Below are 27371 nucleotides of genomic sequence, written 5' to 3'. Positions count from 1 at the left end.
AGTTTGCCCTTCACTGCAAATAAAAGATTGTTTTTAACTGGATTACAATTGTCTGATTAAGTAACAGATGTGGTCTTGCATTAGTGAAATAATGGTAGCAACAGCCGGATTCTGTGTTTTTTGTGTTTTTTAAAGAACACCTTGCACGTTTACTAAGTATCTGCCTCGGAATTGGTTTAGGGTTCGTTTTCAATCAACCAACGTTCTAAGGAGAATTAATTTTCGTGCACCATAACAGCAAACGTAGACAATATTAAATGTATATCTGAGCAAAGAAATCCTGTTTTCACTCCGAGGTGCTGAAGCCAGATTTCCTTTACAACCAATCAATGATGCTAATAAACAGAAGCAGTCTTCTGCAAATCTGGGCTGGTGGTAAAGACACTTTACACTAGTGCCAATTCAGTAAGCACACGTGCAAAAAAAGCTGCAGTGCAAAACACGTATTTTTAATTCATTTTTGCACCAGACCACTGTTTCTCCAAGTCCTAGAGACTGATTCACAGTGTTTTTCAATGGGACTGCCCCATTATAAAACTCTTTTGTAATCAGGCTCCTAGTTCTTTACCCTTGCGCAAAAGAGTTTTGAAGGAGTTTGAGGGTTGCAGTAGGGCAACTTTTGCACGAGTGAAAATTGCACCTGCACCAGTGGAAGGTTTCTGTAATACCAGGCGTTGTTGGTAATTTGACATCCATCTCTACTATCATTGGATCTACGCTTAAAAAAATGCATTCCAAAAAGCTCGAGTTTCAAAATTGCAAAGCCGACTTGGTCGCAATTTTGTAACTCATTTGTCCCCGCTTTTACTTTAATGTATGTTGGGGACACCCCCGGAGCCTCCGCTCACCTAGTTCGGCATTTTGGGATTCGTCATTTACAACTATGCCGAACGCACAGTAAACGTGAATTCTGCATTTTGTTTTTGTTATTTTGGGGCAATACCCTATCATTTCCGGCCCGCCAGATTGAGCTCGAGTGTAGCTCAAGCTGAGAGCCACTTGCGATGCTCAGAGTTAAAGGTGCAGAGAACTGAATAAGACATCTGCATGGAGCAAATGGACCATGAACGCAGGCACATGCGGCTACTTGCACATTCTGCACACCTATTAACAAAACAAACATCAATGTAATTACAGAGGAATGCAGAAGAAGGCCATCTTGTTCTAGGCCCAATGTGCAAAAAGTACAGGCGAAGGATTAATGTGTCTGTGTTAAAATGTATTTAAAATAATATTGGCGTCAGACTGCCGTCCCCTAGAGTCTGGCATCTGAGGCAGCCACCTGCAGAGTTTGATGGACACATGCGGCTACTTGCACATTCTGCACACCTATTAACAATACAAACATCAATGTAATTACAGAGGAATGCAGAAGACGGCCATCTTGTTCTGTTCAGCTTAGTGCCGAACAAAACCACACCGAGATTGGCAGGAATAAACACGCTCGGCAAATTAACACACAATTCAAAACTTGCTGACACTATGTTAGACATTCCATCCACCAAACCTAAGCAATCACGTGATGTAGCACACATTATTGCAAAGCAACACAGCCCATGAAATAGAAAAGCATGTTTTAAGTGAACATTCAATACATTGCTCTGCCACGTAAAAGGGGGTTCAGTGAACAGTGTCAATTACTGTTAAAGAAACATTGCGAAAACAATGAACCTATGCAGTGGAACGAGGACACACAACAAGGGGCAGTAACATTTGAAAGCAATTGTAATTTCCTACCACTCTCCCCACCATTACCCTAAAGAACCTGGAAGTACCAGACTGATGTATCACTGTAATGGTTGTTTGAGAGCTGGGAAATAAGACACTATAGAGCTACATGCACCAAATAGGAATCCTGACGCAGACAACGCGAAACTGAGTGCATTTTAATTCACTTGATAAAACCTTGAAAAATGTTGTTAAGAATTTACCACCAGAGGACGGCCTGACACCTGAAATTGTTGTGTTCCTTAAAAAATGTATTATTCTTTCCCTATAGACAGCCTCGTTTGATAGATGGGGAGAATTTGTAGGACAGATCCAGTGTGTGCACTAATTCTGGCATATTCTAACGTTCCACCGATCAAGGGGCACGTTTCATGCGCTGCGCCAATAGACACGGATAGTGTGCATGCAGTTAGATGAAATTATGGAATCGGATGGATAATCCACGTAAAAAGTCCATACAGGTGCATATCCACTTCTAAACAAAGCAAAAACATGGGAGCCACAGCCAAGCCTAACGCTGTTGGAATATGCTTTCTGAAGCACTTGGAATCATACAAAGTGAAGGGCATAATACCGATTCATGGAAAAGTGCACGGAAATCCTGCAATGCCTGCGGCCGAGAATGTCATTGTGCGAGCCTGCGTGCAGATGTTTTTTCTGCGCGCTCTGCCTATTCCTTGAATTGTTCACGAAAAGTAACTGTATAAAAAGTTGTGGCTGGAACACCATTCACATGCCCCCACACAAATCAAAAACAGCCAAAAACAGCCACCTTTGCGTGCTTCCCGGGCACAAATACATGCACCCCCAAAACAGTGTGTGGTATGCACCGCAAGCAGGCCTACATCTTGGGGTTTCTGCACGGGGTCCCCCGTAACAGTTACCTGAACCCTGACAACATGCGTACAATTTATCGTAACTGGGATAAAACTTGGAAAATCTGTGTGCGAACCCCCATACACCAGTCCTGCACCCTGCTACACTGCGTACGAGCACGCCTAACTTAGATCGCAACCCCGGCTGCATGCACACACCCCTAAACCCGCCACCCGATCTTACCTCTGCGAGGTGATTCCTATGCGCAAGTGTCTGTACGCCTGCCTTCGGATGGCGGATAGTATGAGGGCTTTGCATGGCCATTTCCCTGCCAGTAGGTTATGTGGTCGGATCCCTCAATATGCATTGTTCCGTGCAATAGTAGATGTGCAATAGACTGCCTCATAAAGCCCACATTTTTGCATGTTTTTCCCCATTTTCAGTGTTCTGCCCCCTTCTCCACCCTCTGCGTAAGCCACACCCATGCTCTCCATGCTGTCTGGAGCAAGGCACTTGGCCGCCTGCAGGGTTGTGACGGGCTTCCACGAAATCCACGTAAGTCCAATGAAAATCACGTGCATTCAATTTCATGGATCTACAAACGGGATCACACACGGAGTTAGGCAAGCAAATTCCCTTTTTTCCACACACATTATTTCATGAACCGGGCTCTATAGGTGTAAACCCATGGAAACAGTTTCCCCCCTATACTTTGGTGCAAAAAATGCACTTCTAGGCTGCTCAGCCGTTGTTTTGCACTGATGTGCTTGTTCCTGTCTGCATACCTGTGATGCTGGAAATGCATTGGACGGACATGGCCTCCCTATCCTTGTCCTTTATTGTTTTTTATCATGTGATCTGACTTGTTTTCCTTGCAGGTGTTCACTTGGGACTCCTGACGTTGTGGCTCTTCCTGTATTTGCTTTGTCAAACAGACCCTTGGGTTGCCTTTATGGCACCCACGGGTGGGAGTGCGTCCCTTTACTCCCAGTGTATGTTTTTGGGCACATGTGTGTGGCCCACAGAGCAGGGTATGGGCTAGTGGCAGCACCGTGCTAAAATGAAAGGTGCCCTGAGCGTCATCCATTTTGAGATGCCCAGGCCCTGTCATTGGAATCAGTGGATTCCTGATAGGAAACAAGATGGCCACTGTGGCCTCTTGCTTTCTATCGCCTGTTACCTTACTTTTCCTGAAGTCCCGGGAAGCCATCACTCTGTCCCTTCCCACTGACTGGATGCTGGGTGGAAGTTCCATATATGGTGTTGTGAGGAAGTCCAGGCCAGACTGGCTGGAGCCTTCCCAATGACTGTATGTTGTGGGTACGCCTGTGGGGTGGGACCTGATTGAATGGAGTGTGTGACAAATATGCAATCTGTGTTATGGTTGTCTAGTATCTGGTGTTTGACACAATGACTGAGACAGCCCTGCCCAAAACTGGTATGAATGCAGTGTGTAGTGCTGAATGGCAGAGTGCTTGCCCGAATCCACATTCTCTGTTGTGAGTGTCTGGATGGAGAAGAATGGTCTGAATACACTGTGTGCCTGATTGTCTGCTTGACTGCCTGAATTCCGTTCTGAGTGATTGGTTGCCTGAGTGTGAGCCAGCAGAGTGAATGGGAGATCAACAGTATATTTGGGGGCCTCTCACTGTTAGAAATTGTTCAGAAGATGAAGTTGAAACTGATGCTTAACTTTGAAGCCCACTAGAAGAAGAAGAACTTCTGCTGTTCTTCGCTAATCTGAAAGCTGTCATGTCTTCAACAAACTGATCCAAGAGAGGACCTTGCTAGGAGACCTCTCCCTGAGCTACGAGGGACCATCGTCCACCAGCTGATCTTTGCCAAAGCTCCCTGGTAGACAGACCTATGAAAGGCTGCCAACTGGAGAAGGGGACGCCCGAGAAGAACGAAAAGAAGCACCGGACAGCCATCAACCGTTGACGACCACCGTCGCCGACCAGAGCCATTGTGCTCCCTTTGCCTAAGAACATTTGATCCAAGGACTCTCTTGTTCATCACCGTCGACTGCTTTCGTCCTTCCGGAGAAAGTCAAGGCCGCCGACAACCGAGGAGAATCCACTGGTGGGTTTCCTGCCACCCAAAGACCTCAGAGACACTGACAAAGCTACTGAAACCAGCCATGGTCACGTCCCATTTGCCGACGCCAGATGCTGACGACTTGACGTCCTTGCTGGGTGAAAGTGCTTCACTGACTCTTTGCGGCAACGAACCATCGTCGTCGAGGTGCGCCGCATGGCTCCCCTGTTGCAGGACTTTTTCGGCCGATCGTCAACGAGCACCACAAGGACCAAAGCTGCTGCCTCAACGACAACGTTCATCTTGGAAATTCAACGAGCCGTGGCTCCTGCCTGAAAGGGAGTTCACTTAAGAAGGGCCCATCGATTCCCCGATGAAGAACTCTCTAACACAAGGTACATTTGGGTTGCAGAACTATAGAAGAAGATAACACTTTAATAGACAATATATGGACTGGGCTTGTAGTGCATCTTCATTTACAGGTTGCCCAGGTGGGGGGATCCTCATACAGAACTGTGCCTAGGTAAACAGGGCCAGTAGTCTGCCAATTGTCTAACCAACTTGTCTTCATCCTAAGTCTATGGTTGATATTGTTTTGCTGTGTTGATTCGAATGCTATTTGAACTGAGTACAGTTTATGCATTTTAATGGAATTAGAGTAATTGTGGTACCACGTAGAACTGTATATATTTACCATTTTAGAATTGTCGGAGCACAAAGTGTATAATCGTGTATATAATATTGAACCTTATTTATATAAAGACTGTGTTTTAACTAATACAGTGTGTGGACATTCCTTTGTGGGTGCTTGGGAACTACACTGTACTTAAGTACCAGACCACATCACCTCCTGAGAAGCTAGGCCTTGATTGTTCATCCACTGCTACCAGCAATAGGGAATCTTGGATGGGGTCCTCTGTGCCTCTCCTCTGCCCTATAGAGAGCAGGAGTACAGACACACCCCTCCGGGCCTTTACAATACCATCTAGTTACTGCTGCTGTGAACCGGCCTCCTGCAGCTGTTAGCCGCAAATCGTATTATGCCCTATCCTGCTGTGGTACCACCTTCCAATTGGCGTAACATAATTGTTGCAAATTTCGCCAATTCCGTTTGGCCGGTGGGACTTTCAACCACCCCTTAAAAATGAAGGGCAGTAAACACAAAACGCTGAAAGTTTTCCATGTGCACTGGCGTAACTGTGGCCCCCGCTCATCCCTCGGTGCAGGGGCTGCCGTCCATGTTATGGGAGGGGCCCATCAGACTAAACAAATATTTTCTTTAATAAAAACATATTTTTTTTACAGAATAATGTAAAAACAGAAAAAAATAAAGTTTCCTTTTGAAGTCACTCTGCCTTCATAAAGATTTTTTTTTTAAAAATGCATTCTTTATGAAGGCAGAGTGACATAAAAACGATTCTATTTCTTTATGAAGTCCTAGGGCTCCCCCACCTCATGACGTGGAAGCCTAAAGGCTAGCACATTCCAAGGCATGGGGCGGGAGCCCTATGACTTAAATAAGAAATAGGGACTCATTACGAAGCCGCTGACAGCGTAACACCATTTCTGACACCAAGCTTCCCGGTGCTACCGGGACATTACAAGTCCTGGTTGATGGGGAGCTAGGTGCTGGAAAATGGTAGTCCCCATGGGTTCACGGAAGCACCGGCACCGTCACTAACAGTGCTGGTGCTTCTGAAATGAGGATGCCTACTAGGAGCGATGTGCCTGTCAGGGTCAGACCTATCGGGCACAACGGTCCCAGCAGGCAGACTCTGAGTGTGGCATTCCGGAAACAAGGGTGCCGGTAAGCTTTCTGACACCCTTGTTTCTGGACCACCACACTCGTAATGAGGCCCATAGTTTCTGTTTGAAGTTCACTCTGCCGGTTTGGTCCTTGAGTGGAAATAATTTCTTTATGATGTCAGAGTGACTTCAAAAAGAAACCATTTCTTTTTGAAGCAAGGGAACTCCCCTCCACCCCATGACACAGGGGCCTCCCAATTCTCTGCAGATGATGGGAACAAGCATTCCTGGCTACTGCAGGGAGCTGAAGGTCTTGTTCCCTGGATCAACAGATTAAAGGTAAGAAGATGTATTTTCTTCAAATGTGTGCGTGCATTTAAGTGTGTGTATATGTATGTATATTATGTAATGTGCATTAATGAGAGTGCATGATGCAGCCTGGATATGCCGGTGTGAGCGTATGGTGATAGTGTGCACACTCACATGTATGGGTGGCTGGGCATGCCTGTATGGTGAAAGGGTGCACACTTAAATGTGCAGGTGGCTGCCTGGGTGGGCCTGTATGGCAAAAGGGTACACACTCAAATGTATGGGTGGCTGTATGTGCCTGTGTGTGTATGTATGTGCATGGTGAAAATTGTGTGTGCTTGTGTTCAGGGGTGCAGCAAAACCTACATTTCAGGAGACGGATAACCCTTCAAATGTTAACTTCACGAGTGGTATGGGTGGGGATAACCTATTTGTGTGGGGGCAAATATCTTCTTTACACATTCTAATGAGACTATTCTAGTGCAGCTTCAATGTTACAAGCAGTGATTTCTCTCCTTTAAGTCTGAAAGCATGCACTTATGGACAGCTGTGAGAATGAGTGGTCTCCTGTCCCCTGTCTACCCTTCCAATCACTCCCCTGGCATGCGAGTACTAAACCCACATCACAATTTCATCTGCCTAAAAAGGAACAGTGAAATGCTTTTACGTTAGTATTTGCTGGGCCTTAATGATAAAACACAGGCGCCGTTTAACATCTGTGTCCTGTTCTGTCCGGCAACGGCTTTGTAGGTCAGCCAGGTCGAGTCAACATAGCCCAAAATTTCAGGGGTTGGGGGAGAGGACTGATCCCAGTCAGATCAATGGTGTTGCGCCATTGCTTGTGTTTAATGCCATGATTACCTATTGGTAAACTTCATTACTCGTATCCCCATTCTTTCTCATCCCAGTACTTGTGTATGAGGCACTTTGCCTCATACACAAGTACTGGGATGAGGTTGCAAGACATGGGGGAAATGCCTGGCTTAGTTACCCGTAATCTTCATTACTTCTAGCCCCACTCTTCCTCATCCTTGTACTTACCTATGAGGGAAGGTGCCTCATACGTTAACTCTGGGACAAGGAAAAGGGACGTGGAGGTAATTCTGGGCCGATGCGATGATTTTGAGGGTTCGGAGCAGGGGGTTGGAAGGTAAGGGGTTGTGTGGGGGGAGTGATTGTGGTATACATCGCAATGGCAATTCATCTCCGGGCTAATCAGGCATGATATGTGGTATATGTGGCTAGAGACTCATTTTGGTGCAGACAGTCTAGTCATTTCTTAGTTTGGCTTGACTTTATTTAACTGGGCATCTCTGATAAAGCAGTTCTGCTAAGTGTAATCTCCTGGCTCGACTTGACGTTTGGTTACTGCCAGTCTAACCGTTTCTTACTGTGGCATTGTATCTTTTTCTGAGCATCTGTGATAAAACAACCATAAGGGCTATTGCTTCGACTGCCATTTTGGTGCAACACGTCTAGGTATGTCTAAATGTAGCCTGGCATGCTTTACTGTAATATGTTATTATGCGTCAAGACTGGTCTACATTGTACAGCCAGTTGGACATGTTTTCATTATGGCATGGCATTTTTAATAGCAAATTATTCAATTAATCAAAGGATTAATGCTCCTGTGCACTGTTGGTGCCTTGCATGTATTGGATTTTTGATCTGGTGTTACACTACAAAACAATTGCAAACACTCTGCTTTTTAGCCAATTTTTCTCAAAAAAAGTGTGCTTTATAATGCATTAAAACATATACATACATATATACATATATGCTGCTCCAAGTACAGGGTGCGGCATACCCTTGAAGCGGCACGCTCGTCCGTATTGCGCAAGCATTGTAATGTAGGCCGGCCCAGAGTGTGGCGCGACCTATGATTTGGTGCCGAACTGGGGGGCCCCCTCTACATGGCTCGCAGGGGGGACCCAAATGTTGTATTACGCCACTGTCCATTTGCCCACATATTTGAAGGCATACGTTGTTCAAGTTACTATTGAACCGCATTCCATTTGTGGCAGATCTAGCAAAAAAACATTAAAAAAAGAAATTCTGCTGTTTTCATTGCATCTGCCCGTTCTCTGCAGACCACCAGCAGTCATTGTTTCCACACTCAGTAGGTAATTCTTAAACTGGTCCTGGCCTTATTCCCATTTTTCCAAAGACGTGAAAAAGCAGTGACAGTCTGTAGGAATCAATAGCGAATGATAACACTGATCTTCCACAGAAGTGCATGCACACATGGAGGAGATCTGCACTGAAAGAAGCGATACTGCGGTGAAATGCAGTAGAACCCACAGATTGCATGGCATTACCTGCCTTTCTACTGCCAGACGCAGAGAATGATAAACTCCAGAGGGAAAAGGGGAAAAAGAGTGGTCCTGCATATATGTCACCAGTTGGGTTCTACTTGAAAGATTGCCTGACCTCTAAAAATGGGCCTGCAGTGGGCATGTAGGAAAAGAGGAGAGTAAAGAGCACCAAATTCAACGAGCTCCCAGATGGCCATCATCATATCAAAATATCAACAATATCTGGAATGAAGCACACAAGTTTGAGTTGGTCAGAATAATATATGAAATAGTGCTTTGGACAAAGCACCATGACTCTGAGCCCCACTCCTTTATTGTCAACAAGTCAAAACAGTTGATCTGCTACAACCAACATCCTAGACATGTGCCATAGCTTCTGAAGCCACACAAAGTGCCTGCGATGAGCACAGCAGAAAACGGTGTGCATGTATCTGAATGGATATGATACAAAAGTCTATTTGATAGTTGAAAGCTGTACTTAACATTTAGTTTGGCATCATCTCTTTCCTTTTCTTTTCTTGATGGATTGTTTATGGAATTTGGTCTCCATGACCTTCATTACAGTTTTGAAGGTATCCTGCAGCGGAATACCGTCAAACTGCCTTACCGTTTCCACTGCCCATAATATCCTGCTATTACCGGGATATTATGGGCAGCGGAGACACAGGTAAATTCCCATTCGATGGAGTCCCATAGTGATGGGATTGCCGGAATCACCGGCACCGGTACTACCAGTACTGGTGATTCTGGCATTTCTTTGCCGGTACGGGCCTGATCTACTGGCAGGTCAGGCCTGAAGGTAGATTAGTGGCCCCACCAGCAAACTAAGGTTTCCCTGGTGCAGTAAAAATGCCAGTGCCTGAACTACAGTCAATTATTCTGGCATTTTTACCAGAACGGGGACCTCGTAATGAGGTCCATTGAGTGTTAGGAGGGAAGCATGGAACAATGGTGCAGGGGAGAATCTGATGCATTGTTTAAGAACTAGTGTATCCAATTTCTACACGCTTGGGCAGAAATATGAGCTCAAGCAGGCCATTCATTTATCATGTGATTTTTGGCTCTGCATTTTAACATAACATTCGAAATCCAACAGATATACAAAACAATGCTCACACAATATACGATTTCATCCCTAGTGAATGTGTGTGTAAGTTATGAAGCAGGCATTACTGAGCAGCCATGCCTAGTGAGTATTTGCAATGGAAGGGTACAGATATCTTGCATGATAGAGAACATAATTCAGCGATGCAGCCCCAACCAATCAGGAGAGTCTCGTGGTTTCTTAATCACAGCATGTTGTAAAATAATGGGTTAAGACTGTGATTTTCAGGGCACATTTTTGCGAACAACTGGGTAAAAAGCTCTTCAATTTGCTATTTTATTTTTTTTGTAACGCGTACAATAATCCAATATATGCCAGGTTACCAACAATTCACAGAAGCATTTTTCAAACATTTCCATAATTTCTTGTATACAATTCCTGCCAGAATGGTCACTTTAAAATACACACTGGTTGATATCTGTGTCCACAATATATGCCAGTATTGTACAACTGTGAGAAGACATTATAATACTGATGAAAACATGCTTTGGGGTGTGCAATGTAATGCAGTTATTGTCCCTATAAGAAGGCCATTTCTAGCTGGCTGTTCAATAGTTACCAGTTTTGGCACTGTAGGAACACCCACGCTGTCTGTGCATAATCATGGTAGCGTTTGCCAATGGTAGCCCATTAACGTTGGCTATGTGCTGTAATGCCATTGTTTGCCACTGTAACAACACTCATTTTGGAATTGTTTTATAATTCTAGAATTTGTCATTGCAAGCAAGACCACCTGTATTTGCTGTGTCCATTAATGTCAGTATTGTAACTGCAAGAACACCTGTGATGGGTATACCCAGTAATCTTACCACTGTAACAACATTAATGTTGGCTGTCCCTAATAATGTCAGTGATTACCACTGAAAGACACCCATTATAGCTGAGCAAAGTAATGCCAGTATTGACACTGTAAAACACTGGTATTAACTGTGCTTGATAATGACACTATTTGCCACTGTAAGAACATGATTTTGGCGGTTCCAAGTAATGTCATTACTTGCAGGGCCCTCTTCCTCGTCCCAGTACTCACAATGTGGCCCGCCTTCCCCACAGGAACTTTATTTTCTTCAGAGACATAACCTACCACTTACCCACAATACGTCAGTGTTTTATTTCCTGTCTCCGACAGGGACTTGTCTCCGGAGCAGGGCTCTGAGGAACGTTGTTGGTGTGTCTTCTGTGGTGGCGTTCTTCTATTCCGCAGGCTGGTGACGTGGACCCGGTAAAATGGGGCTCCCAGGATCCATGCAGGGCTTGGGGCCCGGTTGAGTGGTTACGGTTTGTGGGGACCTCCTGCAGGGCTATGGTTCCTTCTGCTATGGCCTGTGGCCACACCTCGCTGGCTGCACCCGATCCCTTTATGGCTCGGTGCAGTTTGCTATGGCATTTCTGCAAGCCATGATTTGATACCTCATGCCCTACCCTCTTCCGGTGGTTGCCTGCTTGCGAGCAGGGTTTTCCTCTCCCTGTTGGGCTTCCGGCTGGTTGGCCTGACTGTGGGTGGGGCTGGAGAGGGGGGCAATGTCCTCTTAGGTCGTGGATTGCTGCATCTCAGTGTTTCTGGCTTCCTTTTGTGCAGGGCTGCTTGGATACAGCTTATGTTACCTCACACTGACTACTGCTTTGGTCGGCTGTGTGCCTGCTCTCTGGGGGCCAATATGTTCAAGCATTCTATGAAGAGGCGGCAAGTGGACTCCCCTTGTGGTTCTGGGAGTCCTGGCAAATATCATGCCAGGAAAAAGGCGAAAATGACTGTGCCTTTGAAGTTTTCTTTGTCTTAGAAGGAAACCAAGGCCCTTATGAGGCCGGCAATTGAGGAGCATGAGAGTTCTAGGGACAGCCGTAGGCATCGGGCTAGCCAGTCCCCTTTGCCTTCATCTTCTTCTTCTTCCTCCTCGGCCTTCACAGCCCGTTATTCAATGGTTTCTTACTCTGATGAGGAGGCTGAGGGCAAATATCTCTCCCATGAGGAGGTCGAGCCTGTGATTTCGCAGGTTTGGGAGACCATGGGATTCTCTGTCCCTGTGGAGGGGGAGTGCTCTTCGGAACCAAGATAAGGCAGTACAAGCATTCCGAAGCTGGGGCTCCCCCTGATCTCTGACATTAAGACCAAGGTGCTCTGTGAATGGAAGCACCCGGAGCATATCTCCATGCCTCGCTTCATGTCTCGTCTCTACCCTCTGAAGGGTGCTGAGGATTTTCTCCCTGACGCAGTGGCTGTGGATGATATCCTGTCCAGTTTGGTAGGACGTTCCTCCATGGCTGCTGAGGACGCTGCCCTTTGGGACATGGTGGACCCTAAATCTAAGGCTGCTCTGAAAAGGCTCATGTGGGTTCTCATCTCGCCCTGCAGACCAATGTTTTATGCGGCTCAGACCATTCTGGGGGATTTTTGGCTTCTCCGTGAGACTATGGAGGAGGGCTCGGACTGTGCTCCTGTGCTGGATGACATGCAGCGCCAAGTTCAACCACTGTCTGATCTCTCTTATGATGGCATCAGAGGCACCACTATGGCCATGGGTGCTTGCATTTCGGCTCACCGTCAGGTACTGGAAACCTAACAACTCTGAGAAAGGCTGCTGCTCTTCGCCTTTCGTTTCTGGGCAGTAAGCTTTTTGGGGATTCGCTGGACAACAAAGTTCATCAAGTTTCCTGAGCCGACAAGCACATGGACAGGTTGAGGGATAAGGCTGCTCCTTCAGTTTGGCGGTCTTCGGGGGCTGCTCCTCAGAGCCGTCGGTCTGGTGCAGGCATGGCACGTTTTGTTGTTCCAGGGGCTTCCGTCCCAGTGCTGAGGGTCCTAGACCGTCGGATGGCCATCAAAAGTCGTGACAATCACTGTCGGCCTTTGGGGGGCCATCTCCTGCATTACTTTCCTGTCTGGGAGCGGTGGTCCTCCGATGCTTGGGTCCTGCAGATTGTCCGGGAAGGTTACCGTATGGACTTTCTGTCTCCTCCTCTTCATCAATCCTGGATCATGACTACGCTGCCCAGGGACCCTCTCAAGAAAGCGGCCACGTCCTCGACCGTTGCCGAACTTCTAGCCAAAGGGGCAGTGGGATCTGGGGTTCTATACTCGGGTTTTCTTGGTCCCAAAGACTCAGGGAAAGTTTTGTCTCAATCTGTATTTGAAACTGCTGATTGCCTTTGTCCAGAGCGCTCGGTTTCGGATGGAAACTTTGCAGAAGATTATTCCTCTGGTCAGGTGGGGTGACTGGGTGGTCTCCTTGAATCTGCCGGATGCCTAATATAATGTGCCCATTCACCCGGCTCTTCAGAAGTTCCTTATATTCTCTGTGGCGCGGTGGCCAATCATCAATTCCAGGTCCTTCCTTTTGAGAGTTGAAGTCAATGCCACATTTCTTTACGAAGGTGGTGGCTCCATTGGTGGCTCATTAACATGTACAGGGGATCCAGCTGTTCCCGTACCCCACCAATCACATATCAGGGGAGTCTGAAGGACAATTTGTAAAGTCACATACAGTCAGATACACACACACACACACAACACACACAAACAAACGCACACACTGCATAAACACACTTTCCAACTCACCCACACAAGTGCCACACTTGCTGAAACAAATTCTCTCTCCCACGTGTAAATTCACACAAACACACATGCACATATGGATGTGTATTGAACACAAACTATGCCTAGGCTGAGGCAGCTACGATGTCCTCTCTTTTGGGCTACCATCAGGCCTTTGGATGTTGCCGGCAACAGCACAATCAGGTGAAATGTCAGGCAACTTTGCTCACCCCTCACCTATGCTCAGGATTCAGGTAGGTGGCATGGTCATCTTTCTTACCACACCAGCATATTGAGAAGTAGAGTTAAAGAGGCCTTCATTGTGCTCAACATGCAGGGTTTTATAGTGCTCATTAAATGTTTTATCTCTGCATTTCTTCCTATTGCCTCTCACAGGGCTGTGCATGAGTCAGGCATGGGTGGCTGATGTCCGTGGCCGAGCCCATGCACAATGCTGTGTTGGGCATTATGCAGATCAGTCTTTGTAGTTGCAATCACATTATTTTTAACCCGTTGCCTTTGCACAAACTACACTTTCCTTATGGACTGATTGAAAGACAGTATTTATATTTCTTTCAGATAAAATGGGGCAGCATTGCTTGAGTGCCCAAACTGGCAAGCTGTTACTGTTCCCAACCAAACTGCCATTTATGTTGGTGATCCAATAAACATTACATTACAGTATTTGTATGGCGCTCTGTGGACCCTGAGGCATAAAGGCACAGACAATTTGTACAAAACAAAATACACAGAACAGTTACCTCACGATGATAGAATGCTCAAAGAAGCTGGTAGCAGAAAGAGAGACAGGCTAGAGTTATGCAAACAGATGCGTTTTTAAGTCTTTCTTAAAATCTGACAAAGAGCTTAGGTAGCTGATTCCAGAGTTTAGGGGCCGCCAAGTGGAAAGCCCCCTTCTCAGCATTTGAAGTTCTACTCCTGGGAAGAAGCAAGCTCTGACCAAAAGACCTCAATGCTCTTCCATTGACTTTGTCAATGAGAACATCCTGCAGATATGATGGCATAAAACCTTGTCTACATTTGAATGTTATGGTTAGGATCCTATACTTGACGCGCACTTCAATAGGAAGCTATTAATGATGATAGTACAGAATGTAAGAGTAAGAGAGTAAGCATATTTATTGTTGTAAACGTGTTAAGATTTTTTAGGAGCTGAAAGAGTTAGCTACTGTCCAAGAAGATTTACGGGGTCACTAACTTCAGTCTTGCTCATTCTTGGGGACAAATAGTTCCAGCAAGTTGTGTACATGATATAGCATCAGTATGCCCCTGCCTCAGTACACGTATTAATGGGTGCAGCCACTCTAATAACAATGCTCCAACCGTACTTCCAACATCTCCATGTTTGGACTGGCGTATAGGGCAGTGCTTGATCCAAAAACGCAAAATGCTAGTTTGGGACAGTTTTGGGGCAAAGTGGGCCACTTTTCTGGCCAATGTGGGCCAGTTTGATGAGTTACTTCACTATGCAGCTAGTAGTTTTGACCAGTGTTGCTGAACACATATTGCATGCATTGCATAATTTACATCATATTTAATCAAAAACCTCCCCCTTGGGTACTATTCAAACAGTCTATCACAAAAGGAATGAATTGCCATTTTCATTGGTGCCCGAGACATTTGTATGTCCCAGACCGACCCTTACCATCTCATTCCCCAATGGCCCACTTGATGCAGTGATGTGCAATGCCAATTCCATACCACCATGACCCGCTCAACCTACGCGTTTCTTGCGCTTGTTGATACATTAACCACGACGCGTTTTCTCATGCACCTCCAGAGCTCCCCATGCCTGCTGTGGCAAGTGAGTCAGTAGAACATTATGATATACCTTTCCAACCGAAAAAAATAAAAACATCAGCATTCTGGATTATGGCCGAGCAGGCAGGTGTAGAAGAAAATAAGTAACTCAAACATGCAGCTATTACAATCAGGATGATTTAAAGAAAGTAACCCACATCAGAAATGCGTGTAGTACAAATTGCATCACCTAACAGGTGCTGCTTTTGAACTGAATAAACGTCCCAACTAGCAGGTTGTTTGAGAATACAAAAACACAAGTCATGTGTTCAATATTAGGTTGAGAGCTGTACAAATTAATGTGAATTATTTTTATGGGGGAATTCTAATAATGTATTGAAATTAAGTACATAATTTGTTATTAGCTGTCCTTCACTGAGATAATATTTTATTTTATGTTAAAGGATTTTTTTTTTAAATATATATATTTGTATTGGCATTTGTTAAGAAAACAGATGGGTTGGCTGCTTAGGAAGAACAGAGGGGGCATTTTAAGTTTGCTTTGGTGCTGTTTTGATGCATACAAATTGCAAAGAAACGGACTGCGTGTGAGGCTGCACATCTAGATGTTGGAGCCCAGTATGTTGTGACTGAAGAAAGGAGTACCCGGAAGTGGAGACTCCTCTTGATATCTCTTGTGGTACGATGGATGAGGGTTATGGATCTGTGGTCTTGTCTATGGGGCAGAGCCTTTGGTCCAGTTGTGGGTTCGTGGGGTGACTCACATCAGTACTTGCTTGTCATGTCTGTGCTTTCTGGTGGTTCTGTTCTGTTAGTTATATTTGATGTATAGATTTACACGTTGTCGTGAGATCTGATGACAACTATCGAAAGGACTCTGAAAACGTTCAGTATGTTGCATATTAGGCAGCACAAATCAACAAGATCATGACTTTTCAGGGCACAGTTAAAGGAGAAAACATAGTGGGGAGAAAATAAACAGTGAAAATAATGGAGCAATGCATGAATCAGGAGCAAATGCTAGAGGTAGCAGTCCAATGGCTACACATTAATGAAGCAATGCATTGCACGGCACAGACCAAGAGCACAACGTCATTTAGGGGCTTACTGTTGCAAGGTGCAGTAAAAGAAGCAAAACCTGTAATGACCGGGTACATACTATTGAGTATAGAAAAGGAAGACACATCAAATAGGAGCAAACTATCACAGGCAGAAATAGAAGGATGAACCCCCAATGAGGGGCAAAGACCATCAGGTGCCACCTGAGAAGGACACTCTTTCAGGCGATGGGATGCTCATGGGCTTAATGGATCAAGGTTTTGTGTCCAGCAAATAAGGCGTGGGTATTACTGTTCCGACAGTTTGTTGAATGGACAGGTCTTCAGACATTTCTAGAAAGTTTGGTTGTTCAAAAATGTACGAACTCACTTCGGCAGTGAAGTGTATATGCTGATGGTCTTTTTTTGTGAATGCAAGGGCACAGTGCATGTATTAAAAGCCTGGCTATCGAAAATATGAACAAGGATTTTGAAAAGATCATTGGACAACTCGTAATATTAAGCTCAAAGCTGAGCGATTGTGTGCAATTTGAGAGTATATGATTCTGTATGTTCAATTTTTGTTGTGTCTTCGGCCACCTATATATACATGTATGTAGTTACTCAATGCAATCTTATTAGCATGAATGCTACTTTAAAATAATGTACATGTTGTATAACCATGTAAAGAATAATGTGGTGTAGTGAAGGCAATAATATAAACAGGTTTTTATTTGTTCCGTATAATAAGAATTTTGAAAAAAATCTGTATTTCAATAGTATAAAAGGCAGGTTTCACTTTTGAAGTGCCAATCCATTTTCAGATTCGTATTCAAATATGACTTCCATTCTTGTTAGTCGAGTTTAAAGGGCAATGCCATTTAGAATAATATAAATGTATGAAAAACCTCCACTGGTGTCCTGTAATATTACTCCCACACAAATGGTCTCCATACATATAGTCGGCGGGAAAAGGATGTAGCGACATTATGTATGGTGACCATTGGTGAGGGGAGCGGGGTTGTCCCCCGCAGGTTTACAGTGATAATGTCATTGCAAAACACAGCCTTTTTGCTGTGACTTTTTTGCTACACAGCCTTTTTGCAGCAACATTATCACATGGAATCCATTTTACTTTCATTGAAAATCATCAATATCGCACAAGCAAAAGGTGTCTCTCAAGCTCAGAATGTGTTTCCTGTACAACTGAGAATATCCTTGAGAAGCACAAAGCCCTAAACATAGTTTCCGCCTTGCATATTCTCTGTGGAATGTGATTGGGCGTCTGTTACTCTTCTATTATGCACAAGGTTTTGAATGCACACAGGCAATCACATCAAATTGTATCATTTCATAACAACACCTGATTCTCATTGCCAGCAATTGTGTATGCCGCACAATTTATCCGGAAGTGATTTCTGAACCATCAACTCGCACTACCGCTGCCTTCCCTTTCTTCAACGAAACAGTAGTCTTTTTCTAAAGAAACCTAGGATCCACACATTTCACTGCTCCCTCAGGAGAAGAGATATATATATGTTTAGTATATTTTCATGAGAAAATGCTAAACCTATACACTTATGCTCACAAGAGAGACGAATAGTAATTTACATGCCCAGTGAACTGTCTTGTTTTATATCAGAGTTCATTGCTCTATGCCTAAAACTTGAAAAAGTCAGGGAGTACATTTCTCAAGAGCCATTACAAACTATGGTGTCTCCAGACACTGGGGAGATTGACACTCATGTTGACCCTTTCCAGTATAACAAATTGTGACAAGTCAGAGGTTGCAGCATGCCACCCACTGTCTTTTTTCCCTCTACTCACAAACAGTTGATTAAGCCTGTGGGGGAGTGGAGCAGGAAAAAGCACTTCAGAAAGGAAAAAGGTGCAGGTGATATGAAAGGGACTGGAGTAGTGGAAAAAGAAGAGAAAAGATGGGGCTACCTGAAAACATTGCCACAGTAGTTGGAAGAGTAACACGCTATGGTGCAGGCCCCTGAGATGCCAGAGAGTCCCATGCTGTCAGACACAGAGCGAGAAACAGTGAGGACGAGCAAGCTGAATGGTAGACTTATGTGCAGGGGCAACAATCAAAACCATCATGCACAATCATATAGTCAAGAGCCATAACACAATCAACCACCAGATCCACCATACACTGTATTGAAGGATGTCCAGATCTAGGCATAATCATCATAACATTCTCTTCTTCTGAACATCCCCTTTTCATATGTGGACAATGCAACCAACTCACTCAACCAAGTTACGATTTGTGTCGTTTTCCTTGTTTCCCATACGTTTAGTATTTGTTTCTGTGCAGCCACCAGCACTCGGACAAAAATAGCCAGAATGCCAAAGAAAAGATGACTTCTATAGAGAAGGATCCAAGAGTACCAAGATGAAAGAGTACCCGAATGAACCAAAAGAGGCAGACAAGAGTCCTGACATATGGAGTTCCACATATTTATTATTTTAATTAATTGTTTTAATCTTTTATGTTAATTATTTGTTTTAGTTAGTTGTTTTATTTTATTATTTTCAATTGACTTCAAGTATAAAATTGAAATACTGGACTGGACACTTCCATTGGTAAGGCAAATGTAGAACATTTTATAAGAATTGATGAATTCAGATGAATTTTAATATCATATTGATTGAACAGCGACTTTCAATTTTCATCTTCACAACAAGAATGTTAATTGTATTGGATTGTTACATTTTTGAAAGAAGAAAAGGAACAAGTTGGATTTTTTCCAATTGTGGCTCGGATTAGCCAAATTCAAAAAAAAAGGAGGGTATATGTAGGATTGTTTAGCATGTTTTGGGAGCACAGAGTACAGCACCACTGCACAGGATCAATGTATAGCATGTTTTTTTTTAAGTGCAGCGCCACTGCATGGGTTTGGTGCATTGCTATGATGCAGTTGTTTCAAGCTATGTGTTGCCAGTGTAACATGGACATATACGTAAGGGCAGGTTATTCAGTCAAAACGATTTTTACATATAAAATGCAAATACATTTTTCACAGTTAAAAGCACACATCTGTACCTTCAAAATACCCACCATTTCTCACCTGAAATGCCTATGTTGCAAGAGACACATTTGGTAATTAACAAACTAATCTCACTAACAAGACTAATAATTATAGCTCATTAATAAAAGAATGTGTCTTCACTGCAAAATGAGGCCTACTCTGAAAATCAGTTTTAAACACACATTTAAGTTTTTTTTTCTTTTGCCTTTCTATGCTCTGTCCACAGTAACTGCAGGAAACAAAGACTTCGAATAAGCAGAAAATCAGTTTGTTACAGTTGCAACTGTAAAAAAAAAAATAAGCCATTGTGTAGTGAGGGAGGAGATGACATGATAGAATCTTATTGGACAAGCATTGGGTAACCAAGTTTTCCTGTAGAATCTTGAGGGGGAGAAGGCAGACGATTCTGGACACAGTTCGAAGAAGGACGGGTTTGACAGCTGGGGATGCCTGATTCCTAAAGCAGATTCAACTTGGTTGCAGAGACTGGCTTTTCCAGTCAACAAGTCCCAGTTTGAGTGACAGCAGATGCTTGTCCTTGCTGGGTGAATCCCTCCAGAAGGCGACCAGCCAAAGAAGTTACATACTGGATAAGCCTGGTAATTATCTTGCTGAGGTGTGGGGGCTGAGTGTGTACGAAAATATTCAGTCAGTGTAGGAAAGGAGATTCCTGTGCTTTACCCACGTGTTTAATGTTACAAATTGAATTCTTGTCTCCGCCACTCTCTTTTCAGTGTATCACAAATAATGCTGTTACTGTGCTATTTCATTTATTTCGGTAAAGAGTGAGATCGTGTTTAAATGCAACTTTTATAATACACAAAAATATCTGAAAGCAGATGGGTGGTGTGTTACCAATACAGTGCTGATGATGTGGGGAGATGTTTAGACAGTGCAATTGTCATTTTCAAGGTAGCTAAAAATAAGATTTGGCTGCAGCCATTCAGTATGAGCAAATGTCATTCAGTATGAGCAATTAAAAATAAGTGTGTGTGTCATAGTCTTTTTTGCTGAAGGTACATGAGTGAGCAAAAATAGAGACCCGGGACATAGTTCACTACCGTATATAAGTTAGTGAAAAATACCACATGATAGCTCGCTGCCGTAGATAAGACAGCGAGAAATTGCCCATGGTGGCACACTAAAAGTGAAAATGTGGTGTTCCTGAAATGCAAGCCTGAGGTCTCTATGGTGATTACACGAATAATCTAAAGAAAAATAAGGGGTTCTGGATATTGGGGCCACAAATAAAACAAGGGAATTATGCTCACCAAAATACCACCAACCACGCATACCAACCACGCATACCAACCACGCATGTCTGTGTACTGAAATAATGCATATCCACTGTATTATTATTATACATAACCCAATCTGAATACAAGGAGTGATTGTTGCTAAATTATTTTTGGCGGTAAGAAAATACTGCCAGGCCCCAAATCTACACAAAATACCCAACACAGCCCAGTGTTGGTCCCTGCTCTACCCATTTCGTGAGTCAAGCTTGCAGTTATTTGGCTCTTGCTGTATCTATCCTGTGTGAGGGAAGCTTTATCTGTTGTGACACTTGCAGTACCATATGTTGCTGGTGGAGATGGTTTTCAAACATCTACTGTACCCTCTCTTTCACCAAACAGTGAATGCCATGGCATCTGCCACAGGTTAAACTTGCAAGCTCATTAGAACGGGCAAACCGTTTCTCTCCAATGAAAACTGTATGATCCTGGCCAGAGCGCTTATACTTTCAAGGCTCGATTATTGCAATGCCCTCTATATCGGGGCTAACAAATCGATCATTCATCGGATATAAATCCTCCAAAACAACACCCTAAGAGCAGCCCTCTGTGTGGCGAGAAAATCTCACATAACCATAATCAGGCACCAAAATAAATGGCTATCGACCTCCAACAAAATTCAGCTCAAAACTGCATCCCTCACTCATAAAGCACTGAATAACGCAGCCCCACCTATCTCACAGACAGATTCCACAGCAGAACCTCTACCAGACCCATGAGACTGGCCAATTCCAGTTGTTTTATTATCCCTACATTCAAGCTATCCAAGGTTGGCGGTTGTAGTTAACCCATCAAAGCTGCCCAACTTTGGAATTCACTGCCACATACCATCAGAGAAGATCAACCTTACGTGAATTTCCGATTCAACTACCTAAATTGGCTCAAGTCCTCTGATTCTTAGGGCCTCATCATGACTTGGGCGGTAACGCCAGTGCTATTAGCGCCGGCGCTATCTGCCCTACCGCCGAACTCCCCAGCGCTAAAAGCGCCGGATCACGAGTTCGGCGGTAATGTTAATCCCCATTGAGCCCATTCGGGAATGCCCCATTCCCCATTGGGCTCAATGGTGAAATTTCACGCTAATACCGCCGGCGGATTTCCCGCGGGCGGTATGAGCGTGAATTTTCGGAGGATTTCCCCCCAGCTGTTTTCCCTCTTGTATTATATCCACTGTGTAACTATGTATACTTTTGACTTGTCTATGTCCTGTAATTACTTTATTGTATAACTCTGAAACTAAGCTTTGCATATCCTGTAACTGCTACGCCCTAATACACTTGGGTGTGGTGCGCATTAGAAATGAATATACAAACAAACAAACAAACAAACAAAACCAGCTCTCACAAATTGCTCCTTATGAGTAGGTACAGGCCTTACAACTTTTCAGTCCATTCAATGCTGTATGCTTAAGCCCATAGAAGTTTAGATACGTGCTAACACATCCCCATATATCGTCATGCGCTCTTCTAGGTCAAAACTGTGTGCACGGGAAAGTGGTTACTGTGTAGTGCCAGAATATGGAGAGAGTGGAGGTGATGGGGTAACAGGTCTCGTAACCATGCAATGAGAGTGAGCGCTGCAAAACTAGATGACTGTATGATCTCACTCTCCTAGCCACACTACAAAGACTTGGAATGGAAAACAAATAAAAGGTGTTGCACCTAGATTATGCTATCACGGGCTTCTTCCTGGTCACATGTGCCTGAGGCTTCTTGGGGTCGTCCCCCAATGTATTCTTCTAGTCTGCTTCCAAATTATGAGACCTTTGTACAGATTACTGAGTTCTAAGTGACATCTCTCCTATCATATACATATGGAAGGTGGATCAGGTTCCTAAGGGAAATCAATCTCCATTTTTTAAAGAAACTATCTAAGGTGCATTAACAGTAGTTTGTTTTTCTGAAAGCTATGATGTATTCCAGTAAGATCCCAGGTGCTAACTACCAATTAGAGTAAGCAGAGAGTCAGGGACATATGATCACACTGCTGTTTTTTAAGCTTTTATCAAAACCTTTATTTATGGCGGGCAGGCCTGTCATACCTGCCGCTCATGCCTCTGCACTCCTCCTCACGCTCCCGTTACACAAAATAAATATAGAATGTACCCTTATATTTGCCCAAAAATAGAAGCAGTAAAAAATGCAGCAATACAGATTTTCACTAAAAGCGGTGAAACTGGCATGGTCGGATGGTTGGGTATCTAAACAAAAAAGAGTAAAACTGCTAGCAAGAGCAGGGGATCACAGTTAACACCATGGCCCAGTGCATTAACATGAGGTAAGTCTTCTTGAGGTCCCATTTTGGAAGCTGAGAGAAGTCTTGTGTGTCCCTGCATGGGATCCAGTGGGCACAGCATTCTCCAAAGTTTTTAAAATGGAAAGCACATCACTAAAAGTGCAAATAAATAAATAAAAATAACACATGTTTTAGTTGCAATCTGAATATTCTGCATCCACAAACAAATTAAATCAACTTTCAGACCTCGGGGCACATTGCCATCCAATATTTCTTTTTGAGTGAACAAAAAAGGATTTGGCTCCTGTCTGCATTGTAATACAAAGTGAAATTACCAATAAGCACCTTAATGTGTACTATGCGCATCTGCTAAAGTATTTGAGAACAACCCCTTTAAACAAATATTCGGTGCCTACATCAATCACAGACGATCCATCGTCATGCTAAATGTAGCATTCTGCAGTTCGTGAGCAGTTGCATTAAGCAATTCTTTTGCAAGGGATGTAATAACATTCTGTATTGCAATCTATTCAATTCTGAGAAGTTCATTATAGACTTCAATTTCAATTTCATTTTGTGTATCATCATTCATTTCATGATGTTTCCAAACACGACGCCAGTGCAAATGGGAGGCACATGATTCGAGTGGCAGTACTTTGTGTACAATACCGACAGAGGCATTCGAGGGACTGTTCTACCATGTCTGAGAGACATTTAAAAAATGTTACCGATAATGGCCTGCATTTATCTGACTATGGAGCAATTGAAGGTGCTTTGCATGGTACAGAAGAGCTTCTCAGACCTGACGCGTAAAGCTGTGAGACGATAGCGGATCAGGTGTGTGGGGACAAATTATAATGTTAAAGAGAGATACATATAGCAAGAACGTATACACGATAACACATTGTTCACACTGGGGCTATGCTATTTTACCCAACATTAAACCAATTTGAAGTCCATTTTGTGTCCATTTTAAAGTCCACTAGATGTCCACGTTCCAATGACAAACACGTTTGACAGCGGTTGATTCGAGGGTCCACATGGTTGGCGGCTTGTTATGTTCACTGGTTTTCCAGTTACTCATTTGTTTTGAGGATAGCACACCAGCAGCCATTTGACATCTTCAAATGAATAGCCGACCATTTTAATATTTAAACTGGCATGGCTTATGCTCTTACATTTATAGATGAGGAACCTACCACTGTCAGAGTGGCCACTTTTAGGGCACAATGGGCTCTGTCATATGACAGATTCTGATTTCCCACTAGTACCCACAACCACCCCAGATTGTATTTCCTTTCATGACCACTATGCATATTTTGGGACTATGCAGTTGAGAGATAATCAGTGCATCCCCATTGTGCAAACGTAAGTTGTCGGGACTAATAATAGTGAAGTCCTACACTAGATGGCAAAACTTTATTTTGTTTTGCTCATACTTGATCAGTGTTATTATTATTATTACAACCCATGAATCTATATCAACGGGGTGGTAGATCCTTATGATTCCGAGCATAGCGTTGTATGCATCTGTGATTCCAATTATTTACTAAGCAAAATCTGGACTTAAAGTGTACCAAGGAATATATTTGGGTGTTTTATGATTTGGGCGTGGCTGACCCATTATTTAAACGGGTAGTGGTGGAAGACAGTTGTATCTTTCTTAGCTCGGAGTTTGGTGGTGTCCCCCATCAGAAACATAAGGGAAGATGTGTTAGGTGCATGTATGGACTAGACGTAAGTTGCTAGGAAGAGTAGGCAACCAAGCTTGTGATTTTGTGATATTGTAAAAGTATGACATTATACAAGTAACACATAACTAGAAAATATGCATGGAGTGCCCACATTTTTGTAGTTGCCTTTTTTGAAGCTGATATTGTCACATATAACACGCCTTTTAGTACTGCCTATGGACTTTCTTCTTTCTCCTTGGGTTTGTCTTTAGTACATGAACAGTGAGTAGGAGTAGATCATGAGGATAGATTTCTGTGAATCCTGTGTCCATCATTTATTTGTGCAAACTGAGATAGCAACAGTGTCCACGCTTTGACAGCTTCTTAGGTGATCCTTTGTTAATCCATCGTCTTTCCTTTGGGGAAAAATACTGAAAGAGCAAATGCTCTTTCAGAGTTGACAATCCCACAGCAATGTCATCTGCAATTGTTGGCCAAATTCACTTGAGCAATTCTCATGCATATATGCCATATCTGTAAAATATAATTCATGTTACTTTAGGAGTCATGGCAGCGTATTGATTTATAGTGAACTCAAGATAGAACATTAGAAAGATTGCTCCATTGTCAAAGTGTTCACAAATGTCCTCACCATTTTCTTTAAAATTGATATAGCTGACATTTATCAACTTTTCAATATTAACTTACAAAATTAAGTAAAATCCAATATAAAACAATACAATACAAAACAATACAATGCTCGGAGACAATAATAATAAGCCATAAAAGGTAAAGGAAACGGAAAAAAAAGAAAAGATAGGCGTTAAACATAATATATAAGAAAACACTTCAGTTTATCAACAGGAATTTTTCTACATTGGTCAACCTTTTATTTTGATCCATCATTGATTGTGTTTCTGATTATCTGAATATTGAAGTGTACAATTTTAAAACTACTTCGTGCATCCTAGCATTGTAATTATACAACAAGCTTGGGCTCATCTAGTTATAACTCATGTAGAAATGCAATGGCTCTTATAGATACAGGCGTAGATATGCCAGAGTAAATTGTTCTCCATAATGTGTCGGATGTAGTGACACCAAATGGTTCCATTAGACGTTTGAAATATTTAACTCGATGTGTAAGGAGTGTATCACAATCGGTCAACATATGCTTCAGCGTCTCTACTTCCTCTTGTTGGTTGCAAAATCGACAAATCTTTTGCTCTTGATTAATGAGTCTTCGCTGAGTCATCACTTGTCTTGTTGGCCAAAGATTGAGTCTGATTCGGAGCATGTCATTTCGGTATTGCATAGACGGAGACCTGATCAAGTATCGTTCTGGATATATGTGTTTTTTTATTGTGATCATATCAGGGTCGAAATCACAGTAGTGAGAGCATTTTGCTCTTGTGTGTTCCCAGTCCATGGCAGATATCCTAGTTTTTATCTGCGTTGGGTTTTGAAGAAGTATTACTAGGTTTGCTTCTATCGGCATCAGAATGTGAATGACTCGATTTTTCCATTTACATATAAATTTATCTTTAGATGCAAACATGTATGCGGCCAAAGTTCCCAACACTGCATCAGAATTCCAGGCTAATAAACATTTTATAAACATTGCTACGACCAACCATGTATACCTCATATTAAGGGAGATCAGCCCCAGCTCGTAACGAATGAGGGATAACGGGGTAGATGGTGGAAGATGGAGAACTCCCCGCCAATATTTCCCCTCAAGCTGGTCCCAAAAGGTCTCTTTCAAAATAGGTCTTGTTTCTAAGGAGTACAACAAGACAGCTGATAGTTTTTGATAATAAAACGTTAAAGTTGGCACCAGGGTAAACTTCCCATATTTTCTTAGAATAGCCCCAGTTTGATGGATGAATGTTAATACGTTATCCTGTTGTCTTTGTTTAAATACAAGGATTTGTTTTTGTGTTACAATTTGAGCTCCCAAATATATATAGTGTTGTACCACTTGTAAATTCTGGCTTATGAGATTCCATGTATAAGATTGTTTTAGTATCTTTTGGGTGACATTAAACATCATGATCTTCGTCTTATCAAGATTTATACTTAGATAATTGGCATTAGTATAGGCTACCACCACGTCAAGCACCTTCTGTAGGCCCATAGGAGTTTTTACATGATGACTAAATCGTCAGTATACATTAAAAATGGAATGGCTTTATTTAATAATTTCGGGCGGGTCGGTACAGATTTTTTTAAACACTTCTCCCACGTCTAAAATGTAAAAATGAAATAGTGCTGACGCAAGTGTACAGCCCTGTGTCAATCCCCTAGATGTCATAACAGATTGAGTGAATTTACCTTCGTTTGGTAATCTTATCTGTACACTATTATCTGTGTGTAAGTCATTAATGGGATGTACAATGTATTTCGGCTAACCTTGTTGTATTAGTTTTTGTATTAATAACTCCCTTGATACAGAGTCAAACACTGCTCGCAGATATATATAAGTCATATATAATGGCTGTTTGATAGCCTTATGATGTTCAATTACTGCTGTTAACGCCAAGAGGTTGACATGTTCCCATAACGGAAACAAATCCAGTTTGAAGCGGGTCTCTGGCTCCTGATCGTAAAGTCCATTGTGTGAAATCCCTGAGTATAAATCTCGAAAACAGCTTTCCTGATACATCAAGTAATGAAATAGGTCTATAGTTACTGGGCATTTTTCGGTCTCCTTTTTTAAATAT

Source organism: Ambystoma mexicanum, chromosome 4p (assembly GCF_040938575.1).
Source record: "Ambystoma mexicanum isolate Mex_15411 chromosome 4p, UKY_AmexF1_1, whole genome shotgun sequence".
Classification (NCBI taxonomy): domain Eukaryota; kingdom Metazoa; phylum Chordata; class Amphibia; order Caudata; family Ambystomatidae; genus Ambystoma; species Ambystoma mexicanum.
Note: the sequence above shows the minus strand (reverse complement) of the source record.